The sequence below is a fragment of the Bos mutus genome, chromosome 22, assembly GCF_027580195.1.
Source record: "Bos mutus isolate GX-2022 chromosome 22, NWIPB_WYAK_1.1, whole genome shotgun sequence".
NCBI lineage: Eukaryota > Metazoa > Chordata > Mammalia > Artiodactyla > Bovidae > Bos > Bos mutus.
In genome coordinates this window covers 57,970,963-57,994,743 of record NC_091638.1, presented here as the reverse complement: position 1 = coordinate 57,994,743, position 23,781 = coordinate 57,970,963, and the positions used below count along the sequence as shown (strand labels likewise).

The 23,781-nt window shown below is 54.0% G+C and overlaps 1 protein-coding gene across 4 annotated transcripts in view; it reads left to right on the top strand.

Annotated features, from left to right (window-relative positions):
* The window catches only part of SLC6A6 (solute carrier family 6 member 6), an 84,011-nt gene that overhangs the window by 9,632 nt on the left and 50,598 nt on the right, over positions 1 to 23,781 (top strand). For 3 of the 4 annotated variants that reach the window (XM_070360597.1, XM_070360596.1, XM_070360598.1), the window contains exon 2: positions 4,062 to 4,099. The exons of the other annotated variant lie outside the window; for it this stretch is intronic. The gene's annotated coding sequence lies outside the window, so the exon portion shown is untranslated. The remainder of the gene's footprint in view (positions 1 to 4,061; positions 4,100 to 23,781) is intronic. 4 annotated transcript variants of the gene reach the window in all.

The window sequence follows — 23,781 nt, the reverse complement described above, 5'->3', positions numbered from 1 at the left end:
CTTTTCTAAATCCAGCTTGAACATCAGGAAGTTCACGGTTCACGTATTGCTGAAGTCACTGCAAAATAGTCTCCAAGGGGCAGCTCTGGGCCGCCCGCGTATTTTAAGTTGTCCACTTGGTTTTATAAAATCGAGCCAGTATTTTTTTTCAAGGTGGATATGTTTTTATTACCTCTGGCGGCTCAGTTTCTCTGAAGAGCCCCTCCGCCTCACCCAGCACACCCCTGGGACTCTGAAGCCTGCCCAGCCCACCACCCCTTCTTAGGTATAGTCCAGCTGCTGGTGGATCCCAGGCGGGTGGGAGCCTTCCTGCTGGATTCCTTCAGCAGGCTGACAGGGTGGAAAGGGTAGAGGAACCCCCAGCCCTTTCAGGGGCCCCTTCGTGCTTTCAAGGGGGTGTTTCAAGGCTGGAACTGGAGGAATCCAGCCACCCCCACCCACCTGCCCACTTCCACCTGGGCCCCGCTCCATGGGCCCAGGGGGCAGGGCTGGGCCTGGCTGCAGTGGGCACCTCTCAGGGCAGCCCCCTTGCCAACCTCTGCTCTGACTGAGGCTGATCCGCCTCCTTAAATGTAAAAGGTTCAACCTGCAGAGAGGACCAGACAACCAGCCTCTGCTGAAAGCCCCCACGCTGAGACCTGGAATGTTGTTGCTGTTTTATTACCTAGGCTGAACCATGAGTTAAGGCCAGTGGTCCACTCGCTAAGCCTCATGTCCCCTCCCCTCTCCTGAGCCATCCAGGGGCTTGTCGTTCGTTGGGAGGCTGGGAGAACCTGGAGGATTTTTCTCCCCTTGCTTACCCTTTCATGACCTCTGACCCCTGCCCACTGTCCCCCAGGCCTCTGGGGGTTGTCGCCTCTGCCCTGGGATGTTGCAACAACCGGGGGTGGTAGCTGAGCCCTGTGCCAACGCTCAGACCCGGAAGGCGGAGGCTTCACTTGGGATCTTGTTAGAACGCCCCTTCCCTGGCAGGAGGATGAAGGTGGGGCCTGAGAATCTGCATTTCTCACCAGCTCCCGGGTGCTGGCAAGGCTGCTGGTCTGGGGTGGGTGGGGTGGGCATGCTCTGTAAGCCAGGTCCTGAACCTTATGAGAATCCGTCTCCCTAATCACCAGAGGCAGCTTCCTTCCCCTTTGCAGATGGAAAGCGCAGGCCCCAGAGAGTGCAGGTAACTTGCCCGAGGTCCCGAAGCTGGGAGCTGTGAGCCAGGCCAGGCCCTCTGGGCCAGTGCCACCTTGGAAAGGCGGTTAGCGGGGAAGCCGTTTTCTGTTGAACGGTGTCCCTAGTCCAAAAGCCCCAGGAGGCTTTTCAAGGCAGCCAAGTCGGATGTAAGTCAGGGAGAGCCAGGGCCAGCTAGGCTGCGCGGGATGGGGTGCTGGCGTGTGGCCTGGTAGGGGGAGAAGCTGGAGACGGGGTGCTCACAGCTCCTGGCAGACCAGCGTGGGGCCTGCCTCCCCGCTGTTTAGATAAATCCCCGGGTGGAGAGCTGGCTGGAAGGGTCAGCAGTGGGACAGGCCGAAGCTGAGACCCAGTGTGTTGTTTAAAGGCTGGCCTCTCCTCATAGTCGCAAGGGCGCTTTTCCTTAACTGGGGGTCTGCTTTGGGGACTGAAGGGCTATGTTCTCCCACCTGGCTGGGCCTTCACTTTTGCGCTGGGCACCTGCCCCAAACAACTGGGAAGAGTGGAATAGATTTAGGGTCTGGGTCCTCGAAATGTGGTCACTGGCGGGAGCAATCTGAATTTCGAGGGGAGCCTGTTAGAATGCAGAACCTGGGACCCTGCCCCAAGCATCTCCACCCCAGCCCTGCTGACTCAGACCCTGGCGGGAGTGCCCAGTCCTCTGGGTTTTAACAAACCCTCCAGGCTTCACTCAGGAGAAGGGCTGATTTCTCCATCTCCAGCCAAGTATCCAGGGGTGGGGGAGGGTCAGTTCTAACCTTTGCAACTGGCTAGAGTACCAAGGCTGCCAGGGGACCTCAGACGTCATTTCCTCTGTGGCTCCCTTTTCTGATGGCCCGGGTGGCAGAGAGAGAAAGGGACATGCATAAACTCACACTGCAGATTCAAGGCAGATGGGGTCTGGGGTCCTAGGGCTGCAAGTGGCAGGAATCAGTTCAAACATATTCTGACTCCGTTAAGGGAAGAGCCCAGAGTCGCACTTCAGGTGTGGCTGGATCGAGGTGCTGAGAGAGGTCTCGGGGCCCCGTTTCTTTCTTGTTCCTGTGCTCCGTGTCACTCCTCTGGTGGCCCCACTCTCCCTGGGGTGCCCCCAGCTATACAGCGTGTTACCCACCCCCACCCCCAGCAGAGCCACCTCAGCCTAGAGAGAGCTTTCCTTTTTTCCCAGGATTTTGCACACAAGTGCCTGTCGTCCTTCTCAGTCTCCAGTCTTGGTCACGTGCCTGTCCTGGAGCCAGTCATGACAGCCCTCTGATGGGCTCAGTCCAGCTCGCATGCCCACCCCTGGAAGTAGGAGATGGGCTTAGCCCACCCAGAACCCCGTGGGCTGAGAGGAGCGGGGGTGGTCTCCAGGGAGAACAGATGCGGGGAATAGCCCCAGAAAAAGGGGTCCAGGTGCCTGCACGCTAGCTTGATGCAAAGGGACTTGGTGCCATTTTTCCCTCTTCTCCGAGCTGGGCCGGCCTCATGTACCTGCTAAGGTCTCATTTTGGACCAAATTTTCCTCCCCCGTGTCTGGTTCCTTGAGCACTGCACCTGTAATTGTGCACTGAACATGCTAGCTTCCTCACCCTCTTTGTGTCTCTTCCCTGGGCGTGGTCCTGGATAACATCCATGCCGTTTCCACCGCCTGCACCCACTGCAGACATTACTAATCCACCCAGAGTTCACAGAGCCACGTGTCCACCCAGAGGAGGAAGCCTCCGCCACTGGATTCCAGGCTCCAAGAGAGCGAGGCCCTCAGCTGTCTTATTCACTACTGGGCTCCCAGGGCCTCCAACACTGCCTCCCATGTAGTCGATACTCGATAAATAACTGACTCAGCCTTCCTACGCCCAGCGTCCAGGACAGCGGGTGGCCGTGTGAGCCTGCGGGGACGGGGGCCCCATAGACTGCTGGAACCCAGCTCTGAGTCTGGGGAAGAGGCCCTACAGGCAGGGCTGCAGGTACAAAGAGGAAGTAAGTGCCCAGTCCTGGAGGCCTCTCTGCTCTAACAACCCCTCCCCCCACCCACCGCCCCCACTAATCCATTTAACTGTTTATCGAAGCGTGACGCCTTCCTTGATAAGGAAGCACTTCCTGGTTTTCTGCATTTTTTTCAGGAAACCTGGAGAGCCTTTCAGCACAGCTCTGCAGGTGAAATGAGAGGCAGACGTGATCCACCCCCACTTGCCTTGTTTCTCAAACCAAGTCCCAAAGAACCGAAGTGGTCTATTTAAAAAACAAAAAAAAGGTTTTGAGGGTCAGTCACATCCGGGGACCACTTGACTCAGCCCAGTTCAACAGGTGTCCCTGGAGCACTGAAGCTTAGCCTCTAACCAGGAGATGAGTGTTATTAATACATTCTTCATCTAGACAGTCACTCACAGCCCTGGGCACATGGCTGAGCCAGGGGGCAGCTCATAGGAGCGCAGGTTTTGGGGTTCGAGCTGGGGGTGGGCGTCCCTTACCCATTCTCAGACAGCAAGAAGAGGCTTTCCCCCTCCTGACTGCCCCTCCCAGCTCTGCTTCTCGCCCCTGACTATTTTAGGGACCCTGCACCCGGGCAGGGGGTGTGTGAGCGTGTGCCCATGCGTGAACATGTGGTGTGTGTGTGTGTGTGCACTCGTGTGTGAGTGTGTGTGTGCACTCGTGTGTGAGTGTGTGTGTGCACTCGTGTGTGAGTGTGTGTGGAAGTATCAAGTGCCCCCCGGATGTGGACGGGTTCCCAGGGCCCAGAGCAGTGTCTGACATAGTAGACGCTCAATAAGGGACTGACTCAGCGTTGCTGCCCCCAGCGTTGCGGGCTGGGTGGTCACGTGGGGAACAGACCCCAGGGTCCTACGTGCCTCACGGCCGACCAGACCTCTTCTTCCCTTCTCTGCTGCCTCCCCTCACCACAGGTCCAGAGCAACAGCGCTTTGTGAGAAGCCTCCAAAACGTAAGTGGCGTCTGACCTCCCCGCGGTCGCCGTGTCTCGCCGTGGGTGGCAGGGACCCATGGGGGTGGGGGGGTGATGTGTTGCAAGATCCCAGATCGAAGTGCCAGGACGCTGTCTGCAGGTCACCTCCGGATGTCCAGGACCCTGTCCACAGGTTACCTGGGGATGGCGGGTCCATGGTCCGGCTTGGCCACCTGTGCGCGTTGGCGGCAGGGAGACAGCCCTGCAAAGTTGCGTACACTGATTCTGGGGTCCTGGCCCGGCTCCCCGCCTGGCTCTGCATTGGGCACGGAGGGGGCCCTCGCAGGGTCGATGCTGAGGTTCGGGGTCAGGCGCATGTGAAAGGGGCTCCCAGCTGATGGGATGCTCGAGGAATCGGGCTGCCGTCCCAGTCATCTTTTCATTGCATTTTCTCTTTATTAAAAAAAGAGGAAAACCTTCAGGGAAGTTGCAAGACTGTTACCGTGAAGCCCTGTGTGTCCTTCCGTCGGATCTTCCCACTGGGAGCAGCGTCGTCCTTGGCTTCACGGCTTTACCACGAGCTGTGAAAACAGCCATGTTTGCGTTTACTGCGGTTGCCTCTGCGGGGAGTTTTGGGCGTGATGCCTTTTACCTCTAATCCTTCCACCTGCCCTTCGTGAGTGCAAGGACTTTCGTTCTCGTGCAAGCCCACAGTGATCAGCCCTGGGACATCTAACGTTGACACGGTTCTGTTATCTAATCGACATTAATAGCGTTTTGAGTTTTGCTGATTGTCTCGTGTGTGCAGAACTTCCCCCTGCCTCCACCCCAGTTTAGGATCACAATATGCTTTTTTTCTTTTTTTTATTGGAGGATGATTGCTTTACGGTGTTGTATTGGCCTCTGCCGCATTCCAGCATGAGTCAGCCACAGGTACACTTATGTCCCGTCCCTCCGGAGTCAGCCTCCCATCTCCCACCCCACCCCACCCCTCTCGTTGTCACAGAGTGCGGGCTTGAGCGCCCCGTGTCACGCAGGGCATTCCCACTTGCTGTTTATTTTGCATACGGTGAGGTGCATTTTCCATGCTATTCTCTCAATTTGTCCTACCCTCTCCTTCCTCTGGGCTTCCCCTGTGGCTCAGCTGGTGAAGAATCTGCCTGCAATGCGGGAGACCTGGGTTCGATCCCTGGGTTGGGAAGATCCCCTGGAGAAGGGAAAGGCTACCCACTCCAGTACTCTGGCCTGGAGAAAGCTTGGAGAATTCCTAGAGAATTCCATGGACTGTGTAGTCCATGGGGGTCACAGAGAGTCGGACACGACTTAGCGACTTTCACTTTCACTGTTTCTCCTTCCTCCACTGTTTCCACAAGTCTGTTTTCTATGCCTGCATCTCCATTGCTGTCCTGCAAAAGGTTCACCAGTACTATCTTTCTAGATTCCACATGTGTGCATTAATGTACGATATTTGTCTTTCTCTTTCTGACTGACTTTAGTAGTGCTTTTAATGTGTTTGTTAAAAGGGTTTGGTGGGGGCAGGAACCTGACTCAAGCCACTTTTCTGCAGTTGCCTTCTAAGCCTTGATTTAAACATCCCCACTGTGTGTGTGTGTATGCTCAGCTGTGTCTGACTCGCTGTGACCCCACAGACTGGACCCTGCCAGCCTCCTCTGTCCATGGGATTCTCCAGGCAAGAATACTGGGGTGGGTTGCCATGCCCTTCTCCAGGGGATCTTCCCTACCCAGAACCCGGGTCTCCCACATTGCAGGCAGATTCTTCACCATCTAAGCCACCAGGGAAGCCCCTAGGGGTTTTCAAAGAAGTCTTTGAGTCGTGTGTTCAGTAAGAAGCACACTTCATGACAGGTTGCGGCGAGTACTTACACACACATGAGACTGAAACCAAAGTTTCACAAAGTGATGCGCGCAGCCTTGTCGTCTGTAGGACTCTCTTCTCTCCTGTTCGCCTTCTTATCAACCATCACCCTGACCCCCTCGGTTGATTTCATGACCCACTAGTACATCTTCGTCTGGAATTTGAAAACCTGGCTTCCTAGGCAGAAATTTCTCCTGCGGTTCGAGCTTCCCAGGGCTGGGTTTGGTTGACTGGGGTCACCTGGGAAGCCAGGACTGGGAGAAATGCCCGAAGACCCTTGGTGGATCCGATTCCATCCCGCCATCAAGCCACCAGCCCTGAGTCTCTGTCACCAGCAGCCACGGGCCCTGGCCCCACCCAAGACCTGTCCTTCGTGGCTTGACTTCAGGTGCAGAGAGCCAGGCTGGCACATCCCTGGTGGCTCTGGACACCTCCCTGACCAGCTGCCAAGTGGCACGGAGTTGCCCCCGCTCTGGGTCAGCCTCCGGAGTCATCACTGCCATAAATAGCGAGAGGAATCATCTCGAACATGGACGGAGCTCTTTAGCAACGTCCACTGTGCCTCTGAGGGTTTGCACGATAGTGGATTTTCTCCCGCTGTGGCCCTGGGACGGGCACGGTGCTGCCCTGTGTAGGGACGACCACCAAGCCCTGCATGCCGTCTCTGTGTCAGACTCTGCTGGCACCGCAGGTGCCTGCTGCCCTCGCAGTAACCATCCGTGCCATGGTGGTGCTCCACCCCACAGATGCGGAAACTGAGGCTCAGAGTGGTGATCCGACCGCCCGTTCACCCCCGGGTCACACAGGACATGAACTCTGGTCGATCTGACTGGTGCCAACACCACCCAGCAGGGCCCTCCCCCGCCCGCTCCCCCAGGCTGGAGCAGACTCTGGTCCAGCCCTTCCCCCCGCCCCGAGGCCTCTCACTGGTTAATGAGTAGCCCAGGGCAGCCTGGAAGCCAGGTGCCTACCGCCCTGAAGCTGGAATGTGCGTTCTGCTCCAGATAAAGACACTCTTGTGCAAGGGGCTTGGCCCTTAGAGGCGATCCACAGAGGCAGGCCACACGTTCCTCTCTTCCAAGGCTTGCTGATCCGTCCACACTTGGTGGGAGCCCATTTGACAAGAGAGGCTTATCTGACGCCTCCTCCAAGCAGCCCTTCCGGTTTAGTCTTCCTGCTGGGTCTCCCTGGCCGCGAACTGGCAGGGAACAGGGTCTGGAGGGCGGTGTCTTTAGAGAACAGTTGCCTTCTCTGACGTCTCGGCTCCGCTGGGTGTCTGGACTTAAGTTCCCACCTGAGAAAGGGCACGATGATCACTCAGGGGCCCCCACAGAGTCGAGGATCTGACCAATGTGTGTGTGTCTGTCAGCTGGTCAGCAGACCCTGGGTTACTAATGAACCCGCCAAAAGCAGTATTCCTGACCCGGAGGGCAACCCATGTAGTGGAAAGTCCATGGAGCTGGAGAGTCAGCCAGGCCGGGCTCAAATGCCAGCTCCAACCCTGGCCAGCTGTGTGACCTCGAGGGCGGTCACTGGCCGAGCCTCTCAAAGCTTCCTCTTCCCTACCCAGCTGTGAAATGGAGCAGTGAGAGCCCCGGGAGGGGGAGACAGTGGAGAGTCAGTGGTAATGACTGGTCCTCCCAGGGGGTTTGGGAGGGCTGGAGCTCGTAACAAAGTTGGTGCCAGAACCAAGTAGCATTTCTTATCTCCTCTCCCAGGTGGGATCCCTGAACAACAGCCCCCACCCCGCCGACCTGAAAATCAGATCCACCCTCTTGGGTGCCCCGGAATCTGAGGAAGGGGGAGTCTCTTTGGGCTTATCGTAAGAGTTCCTGTGGGCCTTCTCCATCTGCGCCTCCTCAACCATCCCCACCCACCCCACCCCAGCTTGTAAACTCTGACGGAGGTAGGGGTGTCAGTACAGGCAACCGGCGACCACCCACCAAACTTGCTGCTTCGAAGGGCCTAGACAGAAACGTCTTTGTTCCCTGATTATGTTATACGATTTTTTAAAAACAGAGACACCTTTGACATACAACGGTAGTGTAAATTTAAGATGCGCAGTGTCTTGATTTTGTCCACTGCTGTTGCGGTACGAGCGTCACTGTAGCATTTACTTAACACCTCCACTCCATCACTGAATGATTTCTTCTGGTGTGGAGACGTTACACGCTTTTCATACAGAAGTTCGGAGAGCACAGAAAACTCGTAAGAAGAAAATCAAGTTCGTCTCTAGTCCTGCCATCCAGAGATAACCAACCTCAGTTCAGTTCAGTTCAGTCGCTCACTCGTGTCTGACTCTTTGTGACCCCATGAATTGCAGCAAGCCAGGCCTCCCTGTCCATCACCAACTGCCGGAGTTCACTCAGACTCACGTCCATCGAGTCAGTGATGCCATCCAGCCATCTCATCCTCTGTCGTCCCCTTCTCCTCCTGCCCCCAATCCCTCCCAGCATCAGGGTCTTTTCCAACGAGTCAACTCTCCGCATGAGGTGGCTAAAGTACTGGAGTTTCAGCTTTAGCATCATTCCTTCCAAAGAAATCCCAGGGCTGATCTCCTTCAGAATGGAGTGGTTGGATCTCCTTGCAGTCCAAGGGACTCTCAAGAGTCTTCTCCAACACCACAGTTCAAAAGCATCAATTCTTCCGCGTTCAGCCTTCTTCACAGTCCAACTCTCACATCCATACATGACCACAGGAAAAACCATAGCCTTGACTAGATGGACCTTTGTTGGCAAAGTAATGTCTCTGCTTTTCAATATGCTATCTAGATTGGTCATAACTTTCCTTCCAAGGAGTAAGCGTCTTTTAATTTCATGCTGCAGTCACCATCTTGCAGTGATTTTGGAGCCCCAAAAATAAAGTCTGACACTGTTTCCACTGTTTCCCCATCTATTTCCCATGAAGTGATGGGACCGGATGCCATGATCTTCGTTTTCTGAATGTTGAGCTTTAAGCCAACTTTTTCACTCTCCACTTTCAATTTCATCAAGAGGCTTTTGAGTTCCTCTTCACTTTCTACCATAAGGGTGGTGTCATCTGCATATCTGAGGTGATTGATATTTCTCCCGGCAATCTTAATTCCAGCTTGTGCTTCTTCCAGTCCAGCGTTTCTCATGATGTACTCTGCATATAAGTTAAATAAGCAGGGTGACATTATACAGCCTTGACGTACTCCTTTTCCTATCTGGAACCAGTCTGTTGTTCCATGTCCAGTTCTAATTGTGGCTTTCTGACCTGCATACAGATTTCTCAAGAGGCAGGTCAGGTGGTCTGGGATTCCCATCTCTTTCAGAATTTTCCACAGTTTATTGTGATCCACACAGTCAAAGGCTTTGGCATAGTCAATAAAGCAGAAATAGATGTTTTTCTGGAACTCTCTTGCTTTTTCCATGATCCAGCGGATGTTGGCAATTTGATCTCTGGTTCCTCTGCCTTTTCTAAAACCAGCTTGAACATCAGGAAGTTCACGGTTCACATATTGCTGAAGCCTGGCTTGGAGAATTTTGAGCATTACTTTACTAGCATGTGAGATGAATGCAATTGTGCGGTAGTTTGAGCATTCTTTGGCATTGCCTTTCTTTGGGATTGGAATGAAAACTGACCTTTTCCAGTCCTGTGGCCACTGCTGAGTTTTCCAAATTTGCTGGCATATTGAGTGCATGCATGTATCAGCGTTTGGGTAATGTGCCTTATTTAAAATTTTCCAAACCGAACTCATAACATGGCTTTTAGTAGCCAGTTTCTCCTACCACACACACACACACCCCAAACTATTTCTAGGAGTCTTTTGGGGTCTTGGATCTTCTATCTCCAGGGTTGGCAAACTTCTTAAAGGGTTGGCCAGTATGTACTGTGGGCTTGGGGGCCGTGTGCTCTCCCCTCTGCTGTTGCAGCTAGAACCCAGCCAACACAACAGGCACAGGATGGGTGGAGCTCTGTGCCAATAAAACTTTATTTACAAAAGCCGTGCTGAATCTGGCGGGGCAGGGGTGGTGCCGTTTGCACATCCCCTGTTCTAGTTTGTTTTCATTTGTTTGGGCAAACTACCATTTCTTTAAGTAACCCCCTCGTGAGGAGAGATGGGCCGTGTGCAGTTTCTTTCTTGAAAACTGCTCTGCTGTGAACATCTTTTTCTTTTCCTTCCATCTTTAATTGTGGTAAAATACACGTAACATAAAGCCTGCAGTCCTGACCGCTTTACGTCTTTACGTCTTTACGCTTTACGTCTACATCTCAGTCTGCTGAGTGTGTTCACGTTGTCGGGCAATCTCCGGAACTTTTCATCTCGCGAGACTGTAGGCAGCAGTGCACGTTGGTCTGGTCAGGAATCGGAATGTCTAGCCTGAAGGGGCCGTGCATTTTTAAGATGCTGGCACTCGATGCCAGATTACTGACCCTCCAGAAATTGCCCTGCTGTCATCAGTGACAGCCGCAGTCCCTGAGAGGTGGCGCGTCCCTGGGGAATGTACCTTCAGGGTCTCAGAGGGCAGAAGATTTAGACCAGTTCTTCCCAGAGGAGGGGGCTTCCCTGGTAGCTCAGCTGGTAAACAATCCACCTGCAATGCAGGAGACCCTGGTTCGATTCCTGGGTCAGGAAGATCCCCTGGAGAAGGGACAGGCTGCCTACTCCAGTATTCCCAGGCTTCCCTGCTGGCTCAGCTAGTAAAGAGTCTGCCTGCAATGTAGGAGACCTGGGTTCGACCCCTGGTTGGAAATCTCCCCTGGAGAAGGGACCGGCTACCCACTCCAGTATCCTGGCCTGGAGAATTCCATGGACTCTATAGTCCATAGGGTCCCAAAGAGTTGGATACAACTGAGCGACTTTCACTTTCACTCTTTAATCCCAAAGGCACTGCTCCTTGTCTACCAGCCTTCCTTTTTGGGGGAAGAACATAAGAACTCAGGAAATAAAAATGCTGTGAATCCTAGACCTCCTCCTCCAAGGCTGATAAATACACTCTTTAGAGAGAGCAGAGGTATGTTTAAGACCTGTTCTCACAGTGAGGCTGAGTGTAAGTGTATTTATATATATGAGATGGCATTGTGGTAAGGGAATCCAACTCGTCCATCCTAAAGGAGCTCAGTCCTGAATATTCATTGGAAGGACTGGTGTTGACGCTGAAACTCCGGTACTTTGGTCACCTGATGCAAAGAACTGACTCATTGGAAAAGACCCTGATGCTGGAAAAGATTGAAGGCGGGAGAAGGGGACAACAGAGGAGGAGATCGTTGGATGGCATCACCGACTCAACAGACATGAGTTTGAGTAGACTCTGGACAGGGAGGCCTGGCGTGCTGCAGTCTATGGGGTCACAAAGAATCGGCCGTGACTGAGCGACTGAACTGAACTGAACTCAACTAGTGGTAAAGAACCTGCCTGCCAATGCTAGGAGACATAAGAACCATGGGTTCAGTCCCTGGGTTGGGAATATGCCCTGGAGGAGGGCACAGCAGCCTATTCCAGTGTTCTTGCCTGGATTATCCCATGGACAGAGGAGCCTGGCAGGCTACCATCCATAAAGCTGCAAAGAGCGGACACGACTGAAGCGGCTTAGCACACATAGCACGCGTGTATTTTAAACTATTTGTTTTATTTGGCTGCATGGGTCTCAGTCATGGCGGTCAGGCTTAGGTGCACAGCAGCGTATGGAATTTTCCTGGATCAGGGATCTAACGCATGTCCACTGCATTGCAAGATGGATTCTTAACCACCGGAGCACTTGTAAATGTCTTTTGGCCTCTGCCTTGCTGTGTGTTACCCAGGGCCTGTCGTTTAACCTCTCTGGGCCTTCAGTCAAAATAGACGTGATGTAGAATCTCCCTTCTCCGGTTGTTGGGAGGATCAGGGGAGAAAAACTGTGAAAGTTCTCAGTACAGCAGCCAGCGCACGGCAGTGACTGCACGTGGTACTTACTATAACTGGTCTTCCTCTTGCTATTATTGCTAATACTTTTGATGCCTCCATCAGGGTAGGCTGAGCACGTGGACAATCGCGTGTGCAGCCGTTTGCAGTTCTCAAAAAGGCCTCCCACCTGTAATACTCGCAGTGTCATACCGCGTAGTTCTTACTGTCCCCGTGCGGCAGGGGAGAGACGTGGGGCTGAAGGCGGCGGTGGCCAGCTTGAGGTCAGCTCATTTCGGGACGGAGCCTGGGGTGAGCCACGGCTTTCTAGTTGAAGTCAGAGCTGCTGGGAAGCCTCCGGACCTCGGGGTCTCAGGCTGAGAGGAGAGTCCTTGGATGCATCTTCCCGTCTCAGTTGTGAGCCCCACCAGGGATCACACCGGGATTTCTTCCAGGAGAGAGCTGATTCCTATAACGTGTGCGGTTCTTCCCCCGACAGCACAAAGCAGTTCAGCGCCGGCTGAGCGTCCCACAGCCTGAGTTAGTACTCACGCTGTTCCTGTGGTGCTGGTTCAGTCGCTCAGTCATGTCCGACTCTTTGTGGCCCCATGGACTGCAGCACGCCAGGCTCCCCTGTCCCTCACTGTCTCTTGGACTTTGCTCGAACTCCTGTGGTAGACGCTCAGACTCCCCAGGGGAAGGGCTCAGTCCCACCAGACGCGCCCCCGGCCACACCCTTCAGCCTGAATGGCTAGGACTCCAAGGCTCCTATGACCCGTCCTTGAGTTGGGTTAATTGGCTCCAACAGCTCAGTGACCTCAGAGAATCACTGGTTTCAGATTGAAGGTGTAACACAGGAAACAGATAAGGGAGACCCACAGGCAAGGAGTGGGGAAAGCTCGGGGCTTCCATGTCCTCTCCGTGCCCTCTCTGTGTCCCCGAATCTCCCTGAGTTCACCAACCAGAAGCTCCCCAAACCCTGTCCTTTTGGGATTTTCTGGAGGCTTCATCACCTAGGCCTGATTGATTCCACCTCCCCTCTCCCCTCCCCAGAGCTGGGGGGTCGTGGGACTGAAAATTCCAGCCCTCTAATCACAGGCGAGTTCTCCTGGCAACCAGGCCCCCTTCCTTAGCCGCCTCCAAAGTCGCCTCATTAACATAACAAAAGACACCTTGCTTGCTCTCGCCACTTAGGAAATTCCTAGGGTTTTAGGAAGTCTGTGCTGGAACCTGGGATGAAGACCAACTTTATCTTTCTGATTATACATCGCAAGATCACAGAAGCTGACGGGGCCTTTCAAACACCAGAGCCTCTCACCGCAGTAAAACCTGAGCGGTTTCTGGAAGACATTGTCATCTGTTAGTCTGTGCTCAGGCAGCAGACAGCAGGTCCAGAAACCCAGGCTCCTAAAGCAAAATGGGCACCTCCCAGCCCCTGGGCCGTCCCCTCCAGTACCTCCTTTATTTACCCATTTGCTGGGCACCTCAGACAAATCCCTCCCCTTCTCTGGGCCCTGGGCCTGCCCTGTAAGACTGGGGGTCTGGAATCACCTCCCTGGGGTGGCTGTGCTGAGCTTTGCCCGCGGAGGTCAGCTCTGCCGTTTCAGAGCGGTGTCCGAGTGTGAGGGGTCCCCGTCTGTGAGCGGGGTGTTCTCTGTGAGAGCTGAAAGCACGCTGCCCCTCGGGGTCTGCATCCTTAGGAAGGGGGCCGCCCCCACGGCAGCCTGGCCCAGCCTCCGTGGGGCCTCACGTGGGGACCCCTCCCCTCTTCACCCCCCAGGTCTCCCCCCACCCCCTTCCTCTCCCCCTCCCCTCTCCCCAGCTCTGAGAGTCCACCCGAGACTCAGGCTCCCTCTCTCAGTCCTGCCACAGTGAAGGGAATGTGGCTCTTAGGTCTCTTTTCAGAGTCAAGTACCGTGAGCTTCTGCTTGTCTCGCCGCCACCCTTGTCTTTTCTGGGCACCTGCCCGCCCCTGACCACCTCCTTACCCCGTCTTTCTCTCCTCTGTTAAGTTCCTGAGGCCCAGAGACACCTGGTTCCGATGAGGAATCCCAGGCTGAGTCCTGCTCGGTGGGAAGGAGGCCGTGATGGGTTAGTAATGTCTGTCGGGGGCGGGGGAGGAGAAGGTGTGTGTGTGGGCCTTCCAGACCCGCTTTGGGAGCAGACACCTGCTTTGGAAAAACTAGGGGAAAAAATGGGAAGCTGCGAAGACTGGGAAAGGTCTCTGCAGCCACCAGACAGGAGGCTTCCTCTGGGCAGGGAGAAAGGGCCAGGACTAAGGAAGGTGGTGGCCGCTGAGTCCCGAGTGACGCCATTCATGTTTGGGTGGAAGTTTTCAGACCAGGCAGGCTCCCCTGGTGGCTCAGACAGTGAAGAATCCACCTGCAATGCAGGAGACCCAGGTTCGATCCCTGGGTCGGGAAGATCCCCTGGAGAAGGGAATGGCCACCCATTCCAGTATTCTTGCCTGGAGAAGCCCATGGACACACGAGCCTGGCGGGCTACAGTCCACGGGATCACAAAGAGTCCGACACGACTGAGCGACTCACATTTTCGCTTTTCACGTTTTCCGACCAGGCACCCAGAGTGTTTGATTCTGTATTTACTGGGTCTCATGTCCTGTGCTGCGTAATGAGTGGGGGCGGGCGATCATACATCAAGACCTTCCAGATGAGGTCGCCAGATAAAACGCAGGTGCATCTGAGAGGCGCGGCACCCTGCCCGAGGTCACACAGCACATTGATGTTGGCATCTCCCCCGCACCCCGCTGCTTCCTGGCTGTGCGACCTCAGGAGTGTCCCATCCCCCTTGTGAGCCTCCGTTGCCCCATCTGTCAAATGGGGACTGAGGTGAGGATGCCCACTGGGTGAACCGGCGCACACAGGAGAAAGCAGCCTGGGGTGTTAAAAAGTTGAGGCGATGATTTCTTATCAGCGTGACTTCTGAATACCGTCTGTGATAGAGTGCTTTCAGGATGGGGTTAGTCACACTAAACGGAGCAGACACCCGGTGAAGTCTCTTGCTCTAAAAGAGACAGAAGTGGAAATGCTTGGAGTGTCTCAGGTGGCTGCTTCCAGGCACTGATTCCCAACACCCTGGACCCCCACGTGGCCGGGCCTGAGCGCGCCATGGCTGGGGACCCAGCCTGTAGGGCTTCTGGGGAGAAGGGTCCCCCTGACTTTATTAAATAAATTACTTTTATGTCATATTCATAAGCATCATGACAAGTGCTGGTGATACAAATATAAGGAAGACATAGCGTCAGTGTTTTAGAATTTTACAGTCTAGTAGATGAGCCTGTGTGAACATGTAAATTGCATTAAATTTTGGTGGGTTTTTCTCCCAGTTCTATTGAGACTAAATGACAGCGTATGAGTTTCAGACGTCCGTCGTCGTGGCTTGATTCACACGCATTATGAAACAATTACAAAGATTGGTTCTCTTAACGTCCGTTACTTTGTGTCATGCTGCTTATGAGTATCAGCTCCCAACTTAAGGGCTCAGAGGGGGGCAGACCTTTGTCTTCTCTTTAGTCCTTCCCGTCCATTTAAGAAATTTGCATGCTTTGCAAACCCGTTCCAGCCCTGTCGAGTCAGGGGAAGGCCCAGGTAAGAACGTTTGATGTCAGGGAAAGTTTGGGGAAAACCTGTAAGCATCTGAAAACCGAGAATTGAAAGTCTGCTCGTTCAGTTGTCAGGAAGTGATGGACTTTTCCTGTGGGTCAGGGATCATGGTGGGCCTTGGGTCCCCAGAGATGAGCCTCGCTTTGTCTAGCTTAGGAACCGCCTGGCCAGCGGGGAGATGCTGCAAGTCGGGCGTCCATTGGTGGGGTCTCTTGAAGATGCTCGGGCACCCAAAGTTCAAAGCGCTTTCCCAGAGGCCTTGAGTGACAAAGCCATGCCAGGTGGGCACAAGACGGGAAGGGTGTGCCGGGTGAGGAAGCCTCCCATGGAAGGGCCGGCCAAGCGTGACATGGAATTCGGGCCCCCAGGGTCCTAGGGGGCTGGGCGGCTGGGCTGCGTGTTCGGGGGCGGGCAAGGAGCTGCATGGGTGATGGTCTCGCCTGGTGACCCCAAGGGCCCTGCTAGCTCTTTGCTCACTTTGGGGACCAGCCTGGATCCGAGTCCTTACTTAGTGTTCCCCGATGGCCCTTCAAGGTGGTGACTGTGGAGTTGTTTTCACAGCAGGCTTCTGCACAGGAAGAGAAACAGACAAGCCCAGCCCTCACCCAGACCCGCTTGTAGGAGCATCACGGGCATGGTCAGAGGTCCCAAGAGGAGACCACTCTGATGAGACGTCTAACCTCGTCCTGCTGACTCACGGGGTTTTGGGAGGGGATGGTGGTGCCGGGGGGCTCGGCTGCTGGCTGGACGTAGGACACCAGATGGAGAAAGTGTTTATTTGGTATTTTCTCTGCCTGACAGACCAGTCCTGGGTGTTCACTTCTACCTTTCCCAGCATTTCACGGGATGATGCTAACGAGGGGTGCAGTCCGTGTTTGCTGATTAGCTGCGGGCAATGCAGGGACAGACTGTTTCTCCTGCGAGCACAGCCAGGCACACACTGAGGCACTTCCTGGTACCTGCCCTTGGGTAACGTGAGGTGGCCCATTTTACAGATGGTACAGCTGAGGCCCTGAGGGGAAGAGATGCACCAGACTTGCAGCTGATAAGGGACAGAGTTAGGCTCCAGCTGAAGTCTCTGACAGTGGCTTACAATAGGCAGAAGTAGAACGAGGCAAAGGGTGTTTGGGGAACACAGTCTTATGGGCGGGGCTGGGGGAGGAGGCAGGAGGCTCACTTGCGGAGAATTCAGAGAACAAAGCTGGAGAGGCCAGGTGGGTCCTTCCTCTCCACTGACCTTATATACACCTCGGCCACCTGGGGGTCAACAGGAACCGACTGACCGAACAGAGAGATGAGTCAATGAAAGGGGTCAACAGGTTTCTCAGGTATTAATAGCTGTGGCCCTGATCTCGGGTATCCTTGCCCCTCCGGAGGAAAAGGAGTCTTTGTCAGATGGCCCAGGCTCTGCGCAGGGTGAATAAGCTGAGTCCCAGACTGCAGTGCCTGGGACGCCTTGCGGGGGAGCGGGGAGGGTGAGCCCTCTCGGAGGAGGTGGTGGGGTGCTCTCAGGGCTGAGATGCAGGCAGGCGGGGGCACCACATGCAGGAAGGGTGCAGGCTAGCAGACAGCGCCCCTGCACACCCTCCTCTTCCTCTCGTCAGTTCACTGAGATTAGCCCGTCCGCAGACCTTAGATCGGGACAGTCTGAGTTTAAAGGGTTAAAAGCCGTTGCTGGCCTGAGGGGCTGGTATTTCCCCAGCCCAGCAGGTGTACAGGATTAAATGGGAAGGTCCAGGCTCAGCGCCATGGTGCGAGGTTGTAGTCACTGCGGTCCTGTGGTTGAGGCCACTGGGTCCTAGTCGTGAAGACATGTGTGACCTGGGCCAGCTCAGGAGACCTGGATTTTAATCCTGTTGTTCAGTCGCTCAGTTGTGTCTGACTCTTTGTGACCCGTGGACTGCAGCACGCCAGGCTTCCCTGTCCTTCACTATCTCTCAGAGTTAGCTCAAACTCATGTCCATCGAGTTGGTGATGCCATCCAACCATCTCATCCTCTGTCGCCCCCTTTTCCTCCTGCCTTCAGTCTTTCCCAGCATCAGGGTCTTTTCCAATGAGTCAGCTCTTTGCATCAGGTGACCAAAGTATTGGAGCTTCCGCTTAAGCATCATTTCTTCCATTGAATATTCAGGTTCCTTTAGGATTGACTGGTTTGAGCTCCTTGCAGCCCAAGGGACTCTCAAGAGTCTAATCCTAGTTCTAATCCTAGCTGGTGAATTTTCAAAATGACATCCCTACCTCCTACTGGCCTCAGTTTCCTTCTGTGTCAGGTGAAGAGGGGTCCCTCCTAAAATTCAAGATCATGGCCAGGAGATGCCCCAGAGCCCTGTGGTTGAGGACTCGGGGCCCCCAGTCCTGCCTTTCCTGTCTGGGCAACCTGGTGAAATCGATCCATCTCTCTGAGCCACAGAGGTGGGTAAGATCCTTCATCCCATAGGGTGGTTGGTAAGGACCAGATAAAATATGGAACTCAGGTGCCAGGTGACACCCCAGGTACCCGTGAGCTCAGCCCAGGGAGCTGGTATTTCTCTCTGGAACTGACTGTGCAGCTGGAGGACTTTTTCCATACATTTGAGGCATTTCAACAGTGCATTTTCTTCTCTTAGGCTCTCTGAAAATGCTTTAAAGTCCCATTACCTTTGGACTGGCTATAGAAGAAAAGTGAGCAGCAATAATCAGTGAAAAGTGATTTAAAGAAGTAAAATATTTAGCATGATTTTTTAAAGTTACTGTTAGCTAGAATCATATCAAGTGCCCAACAGTGCCAGACACATAATCAGTTCAGTTCAGTTCAATCACTCAGTCGTGTCCGACTCTTTGTGACCCCATGGACTGCAGCACACCAGGCTTCCCTGTCCATCACCAAATCCCGGAGCTTGCTCAAACTCGTGTCCATTGAGTCAGTGATGCCATCCAACCACCTCATCCTCTGTCATCCCCTTCTCCTCCTGCCTTCAGTCTTTCCCAGCATCAGGGTTTTTTCTAGTGAGTCAGGTCTTTGCATCAGGTGGCCAAAGTATTAGAGTTTCAGCTTCAACATCAGTCTTTCCAAAGAACACCCAGGACTGATCTCCTTTAGGATGGACTAGTTGGATCTCCTTGCAGTCCAAGGGACTCTCAAGAGTCTTCTCCAACACCACAGTTCAAAAGCATCAATTCTTCGGCGCTCAGTTTTCTTTAGTCCAACTCCCACATCCATACATGGTCACTGGAAAAACCATAGCTTTGACTGGACGGACCTTGTCAGCAAAGTCATGTCTCTGCTTTTGAATATGCTGTCTAGGTTGGTCATAGCTTTTCTTCCAAGGAGCAGGAGTCTTTTAATTTCATGGCTGCAGTCACCATCTGCAGTGATTTTGGAGCCCCAAAAATAAAGGCTCTCACTGTCTCCATTGTTTCTCCATCTATTTGCCATGAAGCGATGGGACCAGATACCATGATTGTAGTTTTTGAATGTTGAGTTTTAAGGCAGCTTTTTCTCTCTCCTCTGTCATTTTCATTATGAGGCTTTTTAGTTCTTCTTCACTTTCTGCCATAAGGGTGGTGTCATCTGCATATCTGAGGTTATTGATATTTCTCCCGGCAATCTTGATTCCAGCTTGCGCTTCATCCAGCCCAAGGTTTCTCATGATGTATTCTGCATGTAAGTTAAATAAGCAGGGTGACAATATACAGCCTTGACATACTCCTTTCCCAATTTGGAACCAGTCTGTTGTTCCATGTCCGGTTCTAACTATTGCTTCTTGACTTGCATACAGATTTCTCAGGAGGCAGGTCAGGTGGTCTGATAGTCCCATCTCTTTCAGAATTTTCCACAGTTTGTTATGATCTACACAAAGGCTTTGGCATAGTCAATAAAGCAGAAATAGATGTTTTTCTGGCACTCTCTTGCTTTTTGCATGATCCAGCAGATGTTGGCAATTTGATCTCTGGTTCCTCTGCCTTTTCTAAATCCAGCTTGAACATCTGAAGTTCAGGGTTCACATACTATCGAAGCCTGGCTTGGAGCATTTTGAGCATTACTTTACTAGTGGGTGAGATGAGTGCAATTGTGTGGTAGTTTGAGCACTCTTTGGCATTGCCTTTCTTTGGGATTGGAATGAAAACTGCCCTTTTCCAGTCCTGTGGCCATTGCCACATTTTCCAAATTTGCTGGCATATTGAGTGCAGCACTTTCACAGCATCATCTTTTAGGCTTTGAAATAGCTCAGCTGGAATTCCATCACCCCCACTAACTTTGTTCATAGTGATGCTTCCTAAGGCCCAGTAGACTTCGCATTCCAGGATGTCTGGCTCTAGGTGAGTGATCACACCACTGTTGTTATCTGGGTCATGAAGATCTTTTTTGTATAGTTTTTCTGTGTGTTCTTGCCACCTCTTCTTAGTATGTCTGCTTCTATTAGGTCCATACGGTTTATGTCCTTTATTGAGCCCATCTTTGCATGAAATGTTCCCTTGGTATCTCTAATTCTCTTGAAGAGATCTCCAGTCTTTCCCATTCTATTGTTTTCCTTTATTTCTTTACATTGATCACTGAGGAAGCCTTTCTTATCTCTCCTTTCTATTCTTTGGAACTCTGCATTCAGATGGGTGTATCATTCCTTTTCTCCTTTGCCTTTAGCTTCTCTTCTTTTCTCAGCTATTTGTAAGGCCTCCTCAGACAACCATTTTGCCTTTTGCATTTCTTTTTATTGGGGATGGTCTTGATCACTGCCTCCTGTACAATGTCACGGACCTCCGTCTATAGTTCTTCAGGCACTCGGTCTATCAGATCTAATCCCTTGAATCTATTTGTCACTTCCACTATATAACCGTAAGGGATTTGATTTAGGTTATACCTGAATGGTCTAGTGGTTTTCCCCACTTTCTTCAATTTAAGTCTGAATTTGGCAATACGGAGTTCATGATCTGAGCCACAATCAGCTCCCAGTCTTGTTTTTGCTAACTGTATAGAGCTTCTCTATCTTTGGCTGCAAAGAATATAATCAATCTGATTTTGGTATTGACCATCTGGTGAAGTCCATGTGTAGAGTCTTCTCTTGTGTCGTTGGAAGAGGGTGTTTGCTATGACCAGTGCGTTCTCTTGGCAAAACTTTGTTAGCCTTTGCCCTGCTTCATGTTGTACTCCAAGCCAAACTTGCCTGTTTCTCCAGGTATCTCTTGACTTCCTACTTCTGCATTCCAGTCCCCAAAATCTTTTGGGTGTGTTAGTTCTAGAAGGTCTTGTAGATCTTGACACATAATATCAGCCACAATTATTGTTTCCAGGATGTAATAACAGTTGGAATTAGCACAAAGGGTTGCTATGACAGTGCTTTTCCAGGGTCCTCATTCGCTGCTGCCTGGAAGGAGGCGGGTCACTTGCCCTAGAGCACCCAGAGGAGGGGAGGAAGAGGCCAGGATTACAGCTGAGGAATGACCACCTTATTCCACTGGAGATGGGCAGGGAGGGGATGGTCAGGGAAGTCTTCCCGGAGGAGGTGGCATTTTGAGGATGGAGAAGAAGCGGTGATGTGCGTTCCAGGGCCTGGAATGAGCTATAGAAATGCACCAAGCTCTGACAGTCCAGGGCCTCGCAGGTGATGCTGTACAGAGATGGTGAGCGCTGGGAGAAAGGAGACCCCTCTGACCCTAGTTTTGCCAAGAGATGTTCCCAACTGGTGGCATTTTTCTGGAAGACATAGTCTCCGGGCACCTCGATGGTGCTGGAAGGGCCATTGTGACCTCACGAGCAGATATTCTGAGGCCCAGAGCCAAGGTGCCTGACATCTGTACCATCTCAGATCGCCGATGTGTCCCCTTTCCCAGTGCCTTGGGTGAGTCACCCACACGTTTCCGCCTGCGTCTCTGTTTGCTCACAGAGCCTCTGTCCCCGTAGAGCCACGCTGGGCTGCCTTCTGTGATCCAGGCTTGTGAGGGCTCCAGCAGCGGCGGTTGCCTCGGAGACGGTGTTCAGGAAGACTGCCTCGGAGGGGGAGCAAGGGACGAATGTGGGAGCCCTCCGGGTGCTTCCAGGTTCCAGCCCGGTGGTCCCACTGGGGGCCTGGTGGGAGCAGGGTCTTCCTCAGAGGCGTCCAGCTTGGAGCAGGCCATGGCTCCCCTGGCTGGGACTGCTCACCCAGGTCACCCACCCCAGACCACCAGTGGGACCCTCTGTTTACCCACTTCCTCAGCCCAAATCCTTGCCTGATGGAGCCTCTTGGCCCCTGAGCTGACCACAGGTAGGTCGCTGGGTGAAGAAGCAGGGCCTTCCCTTGGGGTCAGGTGTCTCTGTGGGACTTGGGCTCTGAAATTCCTGAGCCTGGGAAAGGGGTCCCCGAATCAGTAAGGGGAGAAGCTGGTCCAGGTCCCCCAAACAGTAAGGGCTGGAGGGAAAGGGTGCTAGTCATGCAGAGTGCAGCGCTGAACCTGGGAGCCTGAAGCTGGTGCCTCCTGGGCCTCAGTTTCCCCACCTGTAAAATGGCACGCTGGGTCAGATGCTGCCGCTGAGTTTCACGAACTAGTACGTGCCAGGAGCCGGATTGGCACTAAGGATAGGAGTGGCCCACCCTCGGGCTAGCACACTTACTTCACTTCAGGGCAGTTCTGTGGAAGTGACCATCTGCTCTCACCATAATGTTGTGAAAGAAACATGCTTTTAATCCCCACCTCCAGACAGCAAGGCTGTAGTGTCAGAAGGTACTGTGTCTGAGAGCGAGTCCTGGGTGCCTTCTGTTGCAAGCCTGGCCTCCCACCGTGCCATGGGCTGCAGGCGGCTCTGCCCCGGCTGCCTGGGCCCGGCATTGGGCAGCTCACAGTAGGAGCTCGGGACCGCACCCAGGCCCGCGCCCTGCCTCACCTTCCTGCTGCCGGGCCCTTCCTTGAGACCAGCCCCCTCCCCTTCTGGCCTCGGTCTCCTCATCTGTAATCTCTGGGCAGCGGCTCCCGGGCTAACCTGTCACCCAATGTTGGCCAGAAGCAGGGTCTTGGATACCCAGGGACCTCCAGCTAGGACCCTTCAGGTTTCTAGGTTCTCAGGAGCTGAGGGATCACAGAATCTGATTTCTGCAGGTTCAGCCGTCCTGGGGGACATGGGCGAGGCCACCTCTCCCTTGAGAAGATTTTCTTCTCAGCTGCCCAGGGTCTCCGGCCGTGATCGGGGTGTGGAGGGGGCTGCTCGGCCCCCGTTTGAGTAGCTTGGTCTGCAGTTCCTGACGTGGTGGTCGGGTGACGCTGCAGCCCCTTTCTTTTCAGCAGCAAAGGCCGTGTCTGCTCTCCGTCAAGTTCAGACCCCTCCCCTGGAATGTCCGCCTCCCCTGCTTGGCCGGTGCCCCCACCCCAGGGTCCAAAGGGTGCCGCCTGAGATGCACTCCAATCCCACCCCAGTACTAGGCCAGGGAGATGAGGAGGTGTCCACAGCCAAGCTCAGATCCCAGGGAGCACCCACACAGGGCCCCTCAGTCCCGCCTTCCACCTATGGAATGGGAGAAGAAGTTGAAGGCGGGGTGGTAGGTGATGCCCCGAGCCTCAGAGCTGGCTGGCACTGGGCCTGGCTCCTCGGCGTATCTGTCAAATCCCCAGCAGGCCTGGGAGACAGCCCACAGGGCCCTGGCCGTGAGTCTAGGCTGCCTCGGGTCTCAGGGAGGCTGTAGATGACTCTGCTCACCGTCCTGACCGCGCCCAGCAGGCACGTGGTCCAGGTGCTGCTCTAAGCGGTCTGTACATACCTGTCGTTCCATCTCAGCGGCCCTAACAGGCAGGCCCCGCCCCTGCCCCCATTCTACATGTGGGTAAACTGAGGCACAGAGGGTGTGTTGACGCTGTCCACTTTCTACTTCCCTGAGGGCAATAGGGCTGTGTGTGTGCACGGGAGGGATAGGACACTGCCCCTCCGGGCGGGGTCTCCTGGTCAGAGGGTCTAAGCCACACCCTGGAGAGGGCAGGCCTTGCCTTGATCAAGCATCTGTCATAGGCCAGACTGGCCCCGCAAGGCTCTGGGCTTGATCGGGGGGAGAGGGGACAGGCACCTGAGGGACCCAGGTTTCTTTCAGGCGGGCCCCACCTGCTGCCTCCACCTTGGAAAACAGTGACTGGCCTGGCGACGGCCAGAGGGGTCCCCAAGTCCCAGGTGGTGTGCCTTGCACGCCCTGTCCTCGGAGAAGCGGCCCGAGGTCTGCTTGGCTGGACCCTGCCCTTCACCAGGCTTCAAAGCCAGCTCCCAGCTTCCTGTGTGTGCCCCTCGCCCATGTGAGGGGCTCTCGGAGGCTCGTGCCCCCCAGGATCCCACGTGCCCACTCAGCTCCCTGCCCCAGAGGCCCCAGTGATGACCGCCGGCTCTCACCTGCAGCTCAGGCCCCTTTTCACTGAGCAAGCGGGTAACATGAAGCGCTGGCCTCGC